The sequence below is a fragment of the Bombus fervidus genome, chromosome 7, assembly GCF_041682495.2.
Source record: "Bombus fervidus isolate BK054 chromosome 7, iyBomFerv1, whole genome shotgun sequence".
Lineage (NCBI taxonomy): Eukaryota > Metazoa > Arthropoda > Insecta > Hymenoptera > Apidae > Bombus > Bombus fervidus.
The window spans coordinates 4,537,011-4,553,419 of NC_091523.1; the positions used below are offsets into that span (position 1 = coordinate 4,537,011).

The following is a 16,409-nucleotide window of genomic DNA, read 5'->3' on the forward strand; positions in this document are numbered from 1 at the left end:
GACTATCTTATCCGACCGAAGTGGTTCACGACCAAGGAAAAGAGTTGCTCACGCTGCTGCGAAGAACCGCAAACTTAGCTACGTTTCGAGGACCTTCTTCGTTCGCGAACATGAAGAGGGATAGAATAACGAGCCACGGTTCGAGTGATCTTTTGCTCTTCCGCCGAGTTGATTGATCTGCGTGGTTCTCTGGGATTCGTTTCTTTACGTTTGATTACGTTATTTCGTGTACAAGAACAACAGCTACGATGTATAGTGATCGCACACTTTAGACATAGAAATAGTTTCTGTTAATCTTTACTGATTGTTAAAGAGTGCAAATGCGGTAACTTTATAATACAGCGAAGCATCGTACATATTTTAGTTGGCTATTCAACAAGTTTCCTTAGCAGGCTAGCCTGCAGTTCACATGCGGCGCTTGGTAAAATTTCGTCTTGTTAGAGCTCGATCACTGTTCATTTCCTTGCTATAAAAGTATCAAAAAGTGAAATCTCAAACGATCTTCTAGCACCCAGATTCTTGGTACCGAGCCTATTGGCCCTCGGTACTTTGTAATATCGAGCTTCGACCTGTCTGGATCACTTTGTTGTCAAACCGCTGTCCACCCTGAGATTAACTTCTTTATCACCGCTCACAGTATGTATCGCTACAGACACACTAGAGGGGGATGACTGCAAAATTGGTTGCTTCTTAGAGATAAGTAATTAGTTGTCAATCGCCATTCTTAGTTGTTAGTTGTTCTGATTAATTGTTACTCATCGCAGAATCGATACTCGTATTCGTCACTTGTCTTACCTAATAGTTGCTTGTTGTCTCTAATTAGATCTCGTCTTCACTAGTTTTTTTGGTATTCTTCTGTCTTTAACAATCGTTACGGTAGTTATTACCCACGTTAGTGTGTGGTCCTTCGAGCCAGATAGCTAGTTTTTACTTATTCGGCATACCGCGTGCAAAATCCAACAAACCCTGTACGATCGCAATATTCGATCAACCATGGCGATTAACATTGATTCTTACTAGTGAGAATCGTTAATTTGTAATAGAAATCAGTTACTTTTACTTTCAGGATATTTGAATTATGAAAAATAACTCATTTCTAATTTAGAAATATCAGAACGGTTTAATCTACCATCTCTTTTTGCGCACTATTGTCAGCGGGAGGAAGCAATCGTTCGAAATAAATAACGTTATATTTTCTGTTTTTCTGTTGATTTTCTTCGACACGAGAATAGTTTGATCCCTCCGGTACATATCATTTTGGCTGGCTCTGTATGATTGATACGTCGAGATGTAGTACCAGTAGCAACTTGCCAGAACGATGTTGCTGCCAGCTGTCGTTACGAAGATAGTTTGTACCAGTCAAGTTTCATCGCAGCGCTAACTTAGTTCAGTCGGCGAGAATCGCAGCAGAGCTAAACGGGTGTACGTACGATGCTTCGTTTATCCGGTCGATTTTGCTACAGACTATTTTGATTGGAGTTTCTGGACTGTAAATCTTGAACATTTTGTTTCTAAATCGTGCGTGCTCAGCAAATAATGCTGTGTCTTATAAAAAGAATGTCGTTTAAAAATGAACGTTCGTCCGCGTGAATAATACGAAACAGCAAGGTACCTGTTACGTATTTTTTATGAATACTATAAGCTCGTAAGGAACCAAGATCAGTGCTAAATACGAAATCCAAATGTTTGAGGGATTACGCTTAGATTTCTAAGGATGAAGACAATAAAGAAATCCGGGCTGCCTGTAATTAATACCGTTATACCATTGTTAAGCGGACCAGTAATGCGACCAACTGATCATAAGCTAGTCCTAGCTAAAGTCCTAACTGATATCTGCTCTGCAGAGGGGGGCTCGAAACCAAGAATCTCTTTCCCTCTCCACATCTCGTACTATTCCAACGAACGGGCATGTTCAGTTAGCACGAGTGTCTCTTACTCCATTCAACGATCGTTTGACATCCGAGGAAACGCAGACGCCAGCGGCGAATACCAGTCAAATTACCGTAAATCGAACTAGCAGGTAGCTCCGAAAGGCTCCCCCGAGACGACTAAGACTCGGTCTTAGTCCGTGCATTACCGGTTATTGAATTCCGAGCTCCGAAAACGAGGATCACGCCTCGTCGCGCGGTCACTGGACGCGTACGCTTTACTACACTTCCCCGAAGCTTCGATTGCACCGAGAGTGTCTTCTAAGCCCGAATACCGGTGACGCTAAGAACGAGATCAAGAGTATCATGAACTCTGGTTGCTAGTCGCTGCGAATCGTGTATCACGATTCAAAGGAATTCTCTACTACTACGAATCTTGGTTACGACCACTGAGTTCCTGTTAACGAGGAACGAAGATAGTTTCGGTCTAAGCACGAACGTTTTGCTTAGTATGAACAGTAAGAGAGAGAGAGAGAGAGAGAGAGTGAGCGAGGGGGGAGGGAGGGAGAGGGCATAGAAATGTGTTCTTAGGCTTCTATCGGGATGTTCGGATAGCGCTTGCAGCTTATTCGAGAGAGGCTGATTAATTAACACACTGTACTATCTGTTTCTATTAGGTTTCTAGAGACGTATAGTGGATCGAAGAAGCGTTTACGTATATAGACCATAAAATAAGCATGATACAATATAAATTGTTTTGACATTCGATTTAAAAAAATATAATAAAAGTTGACCGAAGAATGTCTATGATCTCGCAAATTCAAAATACTCCTTTATCTTTCTTTAGTTTCCAGTTGAGAAACAGTTGCTAGATTGAGATCGACTTCCAAATTTGAAGAAAGTTCGACAAAAGAAAGAACAATGAATTCTGTTATTAAAATGAGAGTAGCCCCTTCTGATTGAAGCTCGGTCTATCGGAGTGCAGCAATCAACGAGCGTCGGATTTACGGGTACATAGGGTGAACTGCATTAACCGGCGCCAACCAGCCCTGCGAGAGCGGCTGCGTGGAAAGTGCTATCACCCGAAACACATTTTCCACGTGCGACTGCCCGCCATTTTTCACGGTTCGTTTGCCGCGAAATCGATTTATCACAGAGCGCGCGAGAGCGACCCGGTGCCGTCGCTTCTCCAACGTCAGTTAGTCTCGCCCCTTTTCCGCTTTATTGGCCGTTCTTTAGCTCTGCATCGTCCGAATTACCCGAGCTTGTTCCGTGATTTCAAGGCGTCTGACTCTGATTAGAAAACACCTTCAACTGTTCGATGGACAAACTAACGGAATCGATTTCCGTGTTACTCAATGGTTTACATCGATTAGCTGCTTATGGTCTGAAATGCGCAATCTAAATTCAATAACTCCTAAATCACATCTTACTTGAAAATTTGCTCCACGCAGAAGTTGTATCTTATCAAGAGGATGTAATATGTGATATAACATATGTAGAAATTTATTTATTTGACGTGGCCAGTTTGTTTCATATTCTACTGTCAATTTTCCTTTTTCTACTCGAATGTATTCTTTCATGAAATTCTAAATGAAACTATATTTCGGTGGAGGATAAGCTAAACTTGACAACATCCCAATATCGCATGTCGAAGAAACCTGTATTACTATCAGGTTTCATCGACGCTGCTTATCAAAATTTATGAGAAAGTTCAGAAGTTGAACGCAATTTCGTTGAAACTGGGACCAAAGCCGTCGTAATTCTTTCCGAGTGGACCATCGGTGGTCGACGAAGCTATTAAGAAAGGGCAAGGTCAACGGTAATACCGTTATCATGGTTGCTAAATAGCTAAACAGCTGTTTGCTTATCGTGACCCGACATCCATCTCGTTAAACGTAATAGCTGCCGCTTCTGTCCGCGCCTGGTAATCTGATCAAGCGAACACTCGCGATTTGCCATATATGCTCGTAACCATAACCCTCGGATTCACGAAATAGCCACTTTTCGTAAAGTCCGCGAATTACGATCTCCCGAGGCATGCTCGATTCCCTATGCGAATGCATCAGACCGTATCTGGCGTTAATGCACCTTCTCTTGATCCCCGCTCGCCACTGGATCAACATTCGTTTTCCGTTATTGCAGTTATTTCTTTTTCTTCTCTATCCAATATTTGCAATTACTTTCATTTCGAAAATATAAAACGCTGATATTCCAATAAACTCTAGATTATAGCCTTAAATTAAGACATCGAAATATCTTTCGATATCGATAGTCACGACTGTCGCACGATCTCTTCCAAAGTAAATAAAAGGATGAAGAACCGGACTCGAAGCGTAGACGGTGCACAATGCACGTTGGTAACGATGCAGATAATATCAAAGTTGCATATCGGCACAGGTACAGAGGAATCCCGGTGCACAGGACAGCAAATTCACTTAAGGTGGGAAACTATGTTCACGCAGAAAGTTTGCCCGGAATCTCACGAAGGGGCCTCTAAGCATTTAACTTTGCTGACCCAAACAGCTTGCCAAACTGTTCGCATCAGCCAGTTTGGATTTCGGCACGGCACAGCATGTGCGTGCGCCAAATTGAACAACGTAATTGCCGAAAATTTAATCGACATTATAGCAACAACGCATAGCTATGCATTACGCGCTCGAAATCTCATCCTCTGTTTATAGCGAATCGCATTAACGAAAGTTCCTGTTTGTACACTGCCACGGCGGATCTAGCGCGGAAATATCGGTTCATCTCCAGTCGACTAATCATGTGCAACGAATTCGAACGAATTTGTAAATTGTAGACACGTGGCAGGCTTTATTTATACCTATGACGTTAGGTAGTAAAATTGTATTCTAAGAGTGGTTTTAAAAATTTGTTTCTTCTTTTCTCCTATATAAGCAAAGTATGACTTACGGGGAATATAAGCTACAGAGGTTTATGCAGAATGTTTAAGATCATGATCTTAGTCAAAATGAAACTTATAAGTTCATCCAGCTAGTAGTCTTGCCTTCACGTGTTCTAGCTTATCAAGATAAATGAATCCATCTCTACTAACCCACATAAAAGTCTTTAAACTAACTGTAGACACGCAAACCTGTCTTGTTACAGACCTACTTGCATTCTTCATTCTTCTCTTTCAATCTCCACTTTGCGCTTTGCAAACGATCGATGCACGTATACCGTAATAAAAATATTGCCACTGTTATTCTATGTTATAATTGTAGAAGCAAACCTTTTATAACAACAATTGATTATTTACGACAATAATCTCATAACATCTTTGAAATTAAACATATTCCAGAGAATGCTACATGAACTTATTACAATCACGTGTCGAATGTATTGTACTATAAATTCGTTTCAGTTAACTAATTGTGTTTCAGCGATCAAATATGTCCCAACAAGTCCAATAAGCAGAAAAACCAATAAAACTAATAAACACGTTGTAAGGAAGACGCTGCAAAGCATTCATTTATTCAAATAATGCATCCATTTATGAGATGAGTGAGAATACTGCATGTTATGGTGTAACTATTCTTCCCGCTTAATTCCGTCGCGGCCGAAAGATTCCAATCCATACATATTAACGTCGACTCTTATTAAATTTCGCTGCTGTCTATGAGAAGATAAAAATCCCGCGAGATTCCAACGCGAGGAAGAAAACAGCAAAACTTTCGATCAAAGAAACAAATTGTGGCCTGAGAATTCTGCGGCTTTCACGTTGGTCAATTTCCTCCGTCGCGTTGGTGCAACGACACCGGTTTTCTTTAATCCTGAACCACATCAAATCGCTAACGTTTTGAATTTTAAGCAATATCATTGTTAATTATGCTGGTAAGTTCGTGTAATTCAATTGCAACTGTACTTTGTAAAAATTTGCTTCGCTGACTGGTTGTGTCATCGTAAAACCTTTAACTTTCTGGAAATTCTGCTTCGTTCAGACACGATTTTGATTCTTTGCTGCTAAAGTACAAAAATTGTGGCAAGAAAAGTGTACAATTTGTTTTATAATTTATTAAGCTTTAAATAACTTGATACATTGTTTCTACAATCTTTTGAATTATTTAATCTGTTCAGCCAATTTGAAGATATAGTTTTTTGCGATCCTTTTAGCGGTCATGGTACATTCGGTTAATCGGCACACAATGGAACTCTATCTTACCATCAAATAAGATACCACGAAGATCTATCGTCATTTACGTAAAATTTCAATAAACGTTCTTGATCGAAGAATACGGGACGATTCAGGAAGCTGGTTGGCTTCTGTGATGAATTTAAGACCACGGCTGACAAACCCGTAAGCCAAACCATGCGGTCCTAACCCATCAAACCGACGGGTGTACCTTTGACACTGTTTAACTTCCAGCTGAATTAGCTTTTATCCACCTCCAGGCTTGTTCTCTGCACATTGTTCTCTGCACATTGTTCTCCCACAATCTAACTCGACGTCGTTTACATTTCGTGGTGGCTCCGGTTAATATTTAAACTGTACGCTGCTCAAGGTGAGTCATTTCACCCTCAGAGGTTTAAGCAAGCATGCACAAGGGAGTGAGCGTTCACAACACCAAGGAAAAATGCCCCGTGTCGATACCATGAGATATTCGAACGATTTCTCTCTCATCCAACGGTATTTGAGATCGTTAGTGTTCTCCGTGAAAGAAAGTAATACCAGTCTCGCGTGTGACTCGTGGAACGCAAGTTTCAAGGGTCCTGTGGCAAGGAGGTTTAACGCGGTAACTCGACTCAACTGCCCTTTATTGCAGGCTATTCGTCAAGGAGAGCAACTTACGAACCTCCTTTCTTCTCGTCCGTGAAAAGTGAATTATCCGTCTGAAACGATTCTCCATTGTTACGTTTCGTTTTTATCTTACCCGCTAGTCTTTTCGCGTGCCTCCAAATAACCAAATTCAAACCGGTGATGGTGTTTTATATCATAGTTTAATGTTACGGGCGTGATCGTTCGATTTGTACACAATAAGGTTTGGAGAAATAGTCCCCGTGAATGAAATTCAGTTTTGTGAAAAAGCGGAAAAACAATATATGAATGAAAATTGTGAATTATTTAAGACGAGATTTCAGTTTTGAGGCTCCGACTTAATAATCGACACAACTGATAACTAGTGAAGTTTATATTATAATTATAATATATGTTTTAACTTCTAATGCTTGCGAGTTTTACACGTGTTTATAACATCCGATATTAGTTTCATTGAGTTGCCGATAATTCCAATGTCTAATTAACGCCGTGAATAAGTATTTGTTTCCAGATATTTGGTATTTTCATAAAATCCACATGAGAATTTACGGGCTTGTCGGATTGCACAGGTAGGAATTATATCGACCGCAAATTTTATGGGGGTTGCTGGCTTAGGGGTTAATTTCGTTCTATAACGACTTGGCCGGAGATGTTGCGGTTCATGTTGTTTCGAATATTCCTCTTGGTACGCAGACAGTTTGGTAATTATTCTTTTTGTCGGCTATACGATTTGTACGCTGACAACAAACTTTGCTTTATGCGTTGCATAATTGTTCGGCCTTGAATATTAATTGATATAAATACTTCCTTTCCTTATCTTAAATTCGTTATATCCTCTTATTATTTTACTCCTACAAATTAAGTGGGAAGTGGAATCTTAAAAGTCATTGAAGATCAAATCCCCAACCAAAATACAGAAAGCCAAATCAAAGGAATAAGAAAAAGGAAAATCCTTAGTTACACGTACAATGAAGTGAACAGTGACGTATCTGGGACCTTCTGGCGTCGCATACGAAAGAGAACAGGGAAGAAGAGGACTGACGAAGCGTGGGTGGACTAAAAAACGATGGAACATCGAGTCGTAACACTCGTCGAAAGGTTTCGTATAGCAGGCCTCGTGCTTGCAATAAGGGTCTAAAGCGTCACGCCTGGAGCTGGATCTCTCTCCAGGAACCTTTCTGCTCCCTTCTCACTCTGAGACGGAATGTTTTGCATTTTAAGAAGGTGTCGGATATCCTTTGCGCTATCCGAAGACAGCAGTACCTCGTCGGCCGGCATCGGAAACCTGGGAATACTGCATAAGAAGAGGGTCGAAGGGATGGTTTGCCACCCTTGAAATCCAAAGTAATTCACGAGGCTCTATTACATGCTAGGACACTCACGCCGGGATAACTGGGAAAATCGGGGAGATTTCACGACGATCTATGCGATTGTATGTCATTCGTGAACGACAATGTGATAACGCCGCGACGCACGGCAGCGCTGACCATGATTCATGAAAGTTTTAGGATTGGTCAGGGATTAGATGGTTCATATTTTTTAAACATTTTCACTTTCTTTTGTTTATGTTTTGATAATTACGTTAGTTTTAGTTCGAGTTAGTTAGAGACTTAGTTAGAGGTTAGTTGCGTCCGAATTAACTTTTGAAATTCTTCCATTATAGTTGATCAATTAAAATGTCTTTCGTATTTACTAAAATAAAGCAAATCTAAATAAAATAGTGATGATATGCAAACAAGCATTCATTTAGTTATCGATGATATTTATAAAATATTAATATCGAACATTTGAAATCATACTGATGAAACTCCAGGGATGAAACATTTATAAATATATAAATACCGATTTTGCGTGTTCGATAAAACAGATAAAACTCATAATGTATTGATCTTATTAACGTATGAAGGCTATTTATTATTATTATTAGAATAGAATTAATATCTTAGGAGAGCTAGTCCATACTACAAAAATTTGTATATTTCAATTCAAAAATTTAAGTTACATAAAATCTTATGTGACTTTATTAAAATATTAAATTAAATTTTTAAATTCAATTATGGTTCAAATTACATTTCACAAAAAAATCACTATTATTCGGATAAAATGGCACATGAACATAATACATTTTTTGTTGTCGTTCACGATTTTCTTATTGGATTCAGTCTCATATTTAGAGGTTTTTCTAGTTACAATTAAATCACGTTTATCTCTAGTGACATTTACGCGCCTTTGGTTACATTCAAGGCTGTAATTTTCTTATAGCGTTTAATTACAACGATACATTCATAACGTGTAGTACGGATAAAATCTCGAGATCTACGCTGAACTTTTATCGAACGCGAGATATTTCGTGATCCATACACGACATATTAATTACTTTCAAATTACTTTAAAAAACGATAGTCAGAACGAATGGTCTGGAAACACGGACAGATTAAATAACTAGTACCTATCTTTCTCAATTATTTTGCAAATTAATCTAATCAATAGATAGATAGATCAAGATTGCAAAGGCCACTTGATATCGTTATGATATAAGGCTGTTCCCGACTCGCTGAATTCCATTAATTTTGTTCTGTTTCAAATCAATCAAACGGCTGTGATGCAATATTTAATATGACAGGTTTCAATTTTCTTCCTAGGTATGTATGTGTTGTAGACACGAATGTAATTGGTAAATTGTATCTTTACAACGATCCTATCGAGTTAATTCAATTTGTCAATCTTGTTCTCGAATAATATCGTTGAAACTAAAGGAGCTCGACGAAGAAAAGTTTATCGTTTTAAAATATAAATATAATATAAAAAGAAATTAATTAATAAATATTAATTTTGTTCTGCATTTCTGTCTTGCAGTTTCAATTAATAAAGAGGCATATTACGTGTTCACCTTCTCCCCCCCTACTATAGATTCGTTGTTTATCTGTATATGTTATTTTTGTTGTTTTATTGAAATTAACGACTACTATTATTTATATTACTTGAGCAAGTAAAACAAATCAGTCAGTTTAAACAAAAAAAAAAACGAACTTGGGCCTGCATAAGTCATCCGACAGCCCGCACGACGTTCGGGTGTTGAAAACGAGCAAGTAAAGTGATGATGTATTTTATTAAAAGAAGAAATAATCTGAAGTCACTATACATAAAAGTTCAGATACTTACCTATTTTCACGTTTCAACCGTTCCTCTATATTAAAAATTCCTTATTGTATTTGACGTACCAAAATAACGTTTGTTTCAACTGGTCAACGTCACTTAGAACCAGCTATAAATACAGAATTCTGGTCGAAGTCTGGGGCAAAGAACCAGCTCCAAAAACAGAGGAAAAATCCTCTGAAAACAGAGGAAAGGAGAGAGGATGCCAGGATCGTCGATGTGGTCAATTCTAAGGGAATAGCCGTGAAGAGAGTAGAATTTAATCGAGTCCTTATTTACCAGGGCCCTTGCTCAAAGAAGCCACCAGATGAAACCGATGTGGAGCCATTCGTTTCAATGCTCACCGCTTGGTAAACTTCGCTTTCTCTGCCATTGAAAACCGGAACACTAGCTTCTCGGCTGCTTGAGCGTTACATCCGTTCAGTTCTCTGAATTATCCTGACCGCAGATTTTTTTTGTTCAAAGTGACTGCTCTGCAAGTAGCGATAAACCGCGATTGTGTACTTTCCATCCTTGTTTCTACCGGGGTAGAATAGTTTTTCAAAGGGATGTTTTAAGTTGTGCGTGCCAATTGAAAGAATCATGCTACACACGACTAACGGGTAACAAAATTGCTAGTAAAGTATAAATTACCATATATGAGGAATATTAATAATCATATAAAAAAGAGAATATGTTTCGCTATTCCGTGGTTTCATATTTACACACTCGTAAAGTCGATGAAATATCAGTTTAATTGGTTAATCGAAATAAATTACTCGAAATAAATCCAAAACAAAATTCTCATTACTTTACGATTAGATTATATATATTGTATATTGTATATATATATACAATTGATTGTAACTTGAGCTCAATGGAATTTGAATAAAGACAGTTATTGACAAGAGGATATTTTCAGGATTTTAATATTAACGAGTATACCTTTGCATCGTTAGAATTGTAGCGGCACATGAGTCATCGGACGATTCGAATCGGGAATGACTCATATTGTTGTGCCTTAGAGTGCTAACGCTGTTTCGATCTGATAGATTCAATAACGAACTCTAGATCAAAACATCATCATCGTTATTTGTAATCGGCAACTGGAATTACATTCGAACCTTTTATAATAACAACTATAGTTATAAATAGACGAACGTGCTCTCTAGAAATCAGTATCAGTATTCGCATCGAGTTTTATCAGTCAGTATCATTACGAGCAGTATTATCAGTCTTTATAGCGAATCATTACAAGAGTCTTCATAACGATCAGCATAGCAAATTATCACAGCGAATTCTACGATAGAATCAAGTGAGAGACGATTGCGACCGACATACACTATTTCCGTACTTGTATTCAAAGTGATTTTAAAATACATTGACCATTACACTTTACCACTCGTCTCTTTAATACACTAACACGTTTAACAGTTCAGAATTGTCCTTGATTAATTACGACACAAACTCGTAAATGTTCTAATATGGAAAATTTATATTCTGTCGTTTGTCCACATCCCCTCATGTGTGTACATGTAACATAGCGCTGAAATGCAGAGAGAATGTCCGTGTGACAAAACTAGCTCATCCGCATCGAGTCATGGAAGTCCTTCTACAAATCTCACTTTCTCAACAAAAGGACACAGAAACAGGCAACCATTAAAGAACTGTTCGCTTTAAGAAGCTGTTCCAATACGTTCGAACGATTTCGTGCACTACATTGTAACTGATTTACGATATCAAGTCACTAAGACGCTAGCAGCGTGTGGAAAATAAAACTGCTATCGTATATAAGCTATACGAAGGAGACAAAAATCTAGAAGAAGAAAATCCGAAAGAGAATCCGCATCGGGAAACTTTATCCAATTTATATCGGACCAGACGACATTTGGATATTTTCACATTTACATTGCACAAACGTCTTATTTTAAGGATATTCCCATATTTTGTTTTTATTCGACATATACATGAATGATGAAGGCATATCGAATACAATGTTAATGTCTGTAAAAGTGCAATGACAGTTTATGATGGTTCCTATCCGTAGAAACTGCAAAGAAAATGGGCGAATTACTAATATTGTCATATAGGCGCTATCATTCTTCCCTTTAATATGTTTCAAAGAAAATAAGAAGAAAATTATTATATACAATTCTCTTCACAATTTGCATAACGATTTTTAATTGTAATTTTTCAATAGATTCATTCAAATGTGCAATCTTTTTTTCACTTCGATTTATTAAGAAAAAGAGAAAGAGAGAGGGAGAGAGAGAGAGAGAGAAAGAAAATGATAAAATGTAGAAATAATATAAAAAGAAAAATAATGGATATTTGCTTCTAATATTCCAATTCGTTTTTCAGTTAAATTTCGTAATATAGGGCGAGCAACATTAGTACGTATCTAATATTTTTATTAAAGTCGACGTAATGTAACATTCGTAGACATCATGTTCGCGCGGGAAGACAGTAGAAAATGAAAGCAATTTTAACAGAGGGAGGAAAATCAATGGAAGTGGTAGGATAAAGGAAGAAGGTTCAAAGGGATGCACTTTGTTCTGCTGAAGCAATTCAAGGAGGATGTTTATTTAAATTTTCAGGTAATTTACATCCACTTGCCGCACCGTATCACTTTTCTTCTTCTTCCATTCCATTCGGATGCACTTTTATTGAATTCAGGAAATTTGTATTCACGTCCCGTCAAAAGATTTCTTAATAGAAATAAATAAATTGCACTAGCGCAACTGCTTTAAAAATAGTTACACAAGCAGAAATAAGATACAAGATTTTGTGAAAAATAATAAAATAATAATATTTAATATTTCTTTTCAAGATGAAGAAATATAATATAAGTTACACAATATCAATTCACATCTTTTGAGAATACGTAAAAAAACCCTTTTATTTGATATTTCCAGTATATAATATATACTATATACTTATATATTAAAATTCAACACAGTTCGAATTCCAATAAATAATTTCCATGCTACGACGAATAAGTTAAGCGGAAAATCAAATCGCGAGCTCTTGAATAAATTTATTTAAGGATAAAAGGAAACGAAGACGAAAGTGAGTCCGTTTCCTCCTCTTTTGGTTGGAAATGAATTGAATTAAAAAAGAACGTTTTATAAAATGAGAGACCAGTTATTAAAAGATGTTCAACTCGTTTAACAACATAAATTATTTATCATGTATCCGTCGACTTCAAAGATAAGCTTTCAGCGTTCCTTAAATAAAACATGCCCTGAAGAATCTTAAGGGATCAAGAAAATCAAGCTTGCAGCCGCTGTTAAAGCTGGCGAGATAGGGAGCCATGTAATTCCCCGTGGAATGAGAAGGGTGAAAGTTGCTTCCTGAAACCATTCGACGGAGGATCTTTATTTAAATTTTAAAGCTCTTTACTATCTGTATACTTTTGTATCAGTCTTCGTCTTCGAGGTAGAATAAAATCAGATTTTTTCTTGGTTTCTTTTCCTTTCCACCTTTTTCTCTTTTTTTTTTTTTCTTTTTTGTTGTTACGCAATATCTGATATTCGCTCCGTTCTTTCTGAATGAAAGTTAAACAACCGCCTATAGGAAACATAGCGCGTGAAACTACCAGGAGAAACATTATCATCTAGATAGGATGTCGATCGCGAACGAAATAATACAGTCAACTCATTATCGATTTCAATTTAGAATTCTATATTCGCGGAGTATTTTTTAATATTTTTGAGTGGCGCATGAATTCGCGTGGTAGTAAAAACTTGGTACAACACGCGCGAGAACAGAAAGAGTACATAAGCTAAAAGGTAACGTATTTAATGCAGACGTTTGCATGATAAATTAAAAGCCTGGGATAGTTATGACTTCTGAATAATGTAATAGAAAAATATAGTTGCGTGTGAAAAAAATAATGATGTTATAAGAAAATATACAAATTTTTATGAGATTAACTGGACCCAAATAAATGTTGGTACTAAATATTCTTCGTCTATATTCGACACTAACTACTAACTAATTAAACTAACTAACTAATCCGTTTTTTCAGTATGTATTACAAAGTGTCTCATATAATGTTAGGTTAATGTTATACCTTGTTCGTGTTCAAACGTTAATACACTCCATTCTCATACTTCCTTTCTTTTTTGTCGCGAATGTTGAATTATGCTCGGGTCGTCTCGAACTTCATGAAGAATGTGATGGCAGGAAAGTTCGAGGTCTCTGGGTGTATTGTTACGAGGTTTAAGTTAAAGTGAAGCACTCCCATCCCATCGAGGCATTATCAGAAGCGCGAGGGTTCCTATGGAAAACCATTCGTTGTGGCGGAATTACTTTTTTATTGGAGGAACTCCGCAGGTCTAAGCGTGGTAAAGCCTGCATGACTTATTTTCTGAGATTTAACATGTCCAAAAAAAATAGTCGGATTAATCATGGTGAATGTATATCCTGGAATTTAAGTAATTCGACGTTCAACTGAAAAATAACGACAATCAACATTTATAAAACTCTGTTTTGGATATTACTACATTAAATACGCTTAATTTGTTTATCGATACTTAACATGTTTGCAGTACGAACTATTTTAGTGAATTATTTGATATGATTTTAATTATTCGATACAGTTAACTGTTCTGATATATTCGATTACAATCTTGCATTATAGGCGTTACATTATTGATATTACTATTAATATACCAATATATTAGAATCTGGTAGAACATTCACATAAATCTAAAACGCGAAAATCACATTTGGAATACCACAATGAGTTGTTGATAGTTGGGAATTATTTTAAGATTTTAAAAATTTAACAAAATTATAAACATATAGCTTATATATATAATTACTTAACTGATTTATTACTAAAATAATAGAAATTTATTTTGTAAAAAATTACAATATTTATTAATATATATATTAATTGTATATATATTGTAATCTTTTATCCTTTTTTTACCATTTTTTACCAGTTTTTTGTATTAATATATATACATATATATTAATATATATAATATTTATATAATATATATTAATATATATATTTATAATATATATTTATAAATATATAATATATAAATATATACATATTGTAATTTTTACTAAATAAATTTCTATTGTTTTAGTAAAAACTCAGTTAAGCAATTAATGGAGCGAAATACAGAGAAACATTCATAATTACAAAAAGACAAAGTTCAACGGCAAATATTGCAAAACGAATCTGTATTTCATATCACTTACGTTGCTTTTCAATCAGCATCGATCCATGCTGCAAATGAATACAGAAGTTTTCTCACCTCTTTCCTAACTCGTAAATACGCTTTAAAAGACTCAATTAACCCAAATGCAACATTTCGATTTCTGTTTAGGTACCTTATCGATAATTGTAACTATCCCCACTTTTTAGAAATTATAAGGTTATTTTATGGGTATCCGTGCATTTTTTGTATGAATTTTATTTTGAAAAAGACATACAAAGGAATGAGCTGAAACATACATATACCTACTGATATATACGATATAAATTTCTGATATTGCAACTTTGTTTGTTCGAATTTCAAAAAGTTCTTTTACGTCGATATTGTACATATATGAAAATTATAAGACGAGCAAAAAATATTTTGACGATTGTTTGAAACTGATGAGATAGTACACCTGCATGACATTTTAACTAATTTTTGGCTTCGATTATAGCCCCATAACTACGCTTTAAAAATAGTACAATTCTTTTTTTAAGTTGAAAAACAAACGAAAGAACAAAATAAATAGGTAACGTGTATTATTTAAGAACGCAATCGTTTGTCGCAGCTGCAGCGTATCGATGTTTTACATTCATTCGATGAACGCTGCTTATGAAATAAATGTTCGATTTCACGTCAGTAAAGTTAATACGCTGTTACGACACGTAACAGATTCCACCATTAGAAACAACAATCCATCACGGTGTTGTAAAGCAGCAAAAAATGGCTCGCTTCCCTTTTGTTCCTTTAATTCAAAGAACTTTATCGAATTTCCATAAAATATCACCGGCATCCGTCTTCATTCTTTTTCGTGGAGAACCAGGGCCGTATTCAACACGAGAATGCGGTCGAAACGTTGACGCACATTTTCAACCGCGGCGCCGCCGTTGTTCGAGCCCGTTGTCTTTAATCGAGCATCTTGACGCTAATTTGCTCTTAATTGCTCGGCGCCCGCGGCGCGTAGATCAAAACTTAACGGGAGAGTCGAGAGAGAAAGAGAGGAAGAAAGCGAGCGCGAGCTTGATGAATGAAAAAAGAAAAGCTACAGTAAGGAGAGCAAGCCGGTGTAAGAAACAGTTTGAAAACGAAAAAGATATACTAACGGGCAAAATAAAATTCTCCCTCAGAAAAAAATTAGACAGATAATTAATTTATCGTAATGAGTTACATTATATATTTTTCGTAGAGGTTTATAACTAAAGGATATTTAAAGTAGGGTATTCTTGAAATATACTTCTACAATAGAAAGATTTAAATTATCTATCATATGATACGAAAATAGTAAATATTGTCATGAAAATGTTTGTCTTCTCGTTGATACAACGCTAAATTTATTTATTCAGAAAGTAAGTAACTTACTTAGATGATTCTAACAGAACACTTAATTATTCAACTATTCCCGATATTTAATTAGACAGATAATCC

The 16,409-nt window shown here is 36.3% G+C and overlaps 2 protein-coding genes across 4 annotated transcripts in view; both read left to right on the forward strand.

Annotated features, from left to right (window-relative positions):
- The window catches only part of LOC139988969 (damage-control phosphatase ARMT1), a 300,302-nt gene that overhangs the window by 201,671 nt on the left and 82,222 nt on the right, over nucleotides 1-16,409 (forward strand). The window lies entirely within an intron of this gene.
- Nucleotides 1-16,409, forward strand: part of LOC139988968 (lachesin) — a 260,206-nt gene that overhangs the window by 189,997 nt on the left and 53,800 nt on the right. The gene's annotated exons all lie outside the window — the stretch shown is intronic.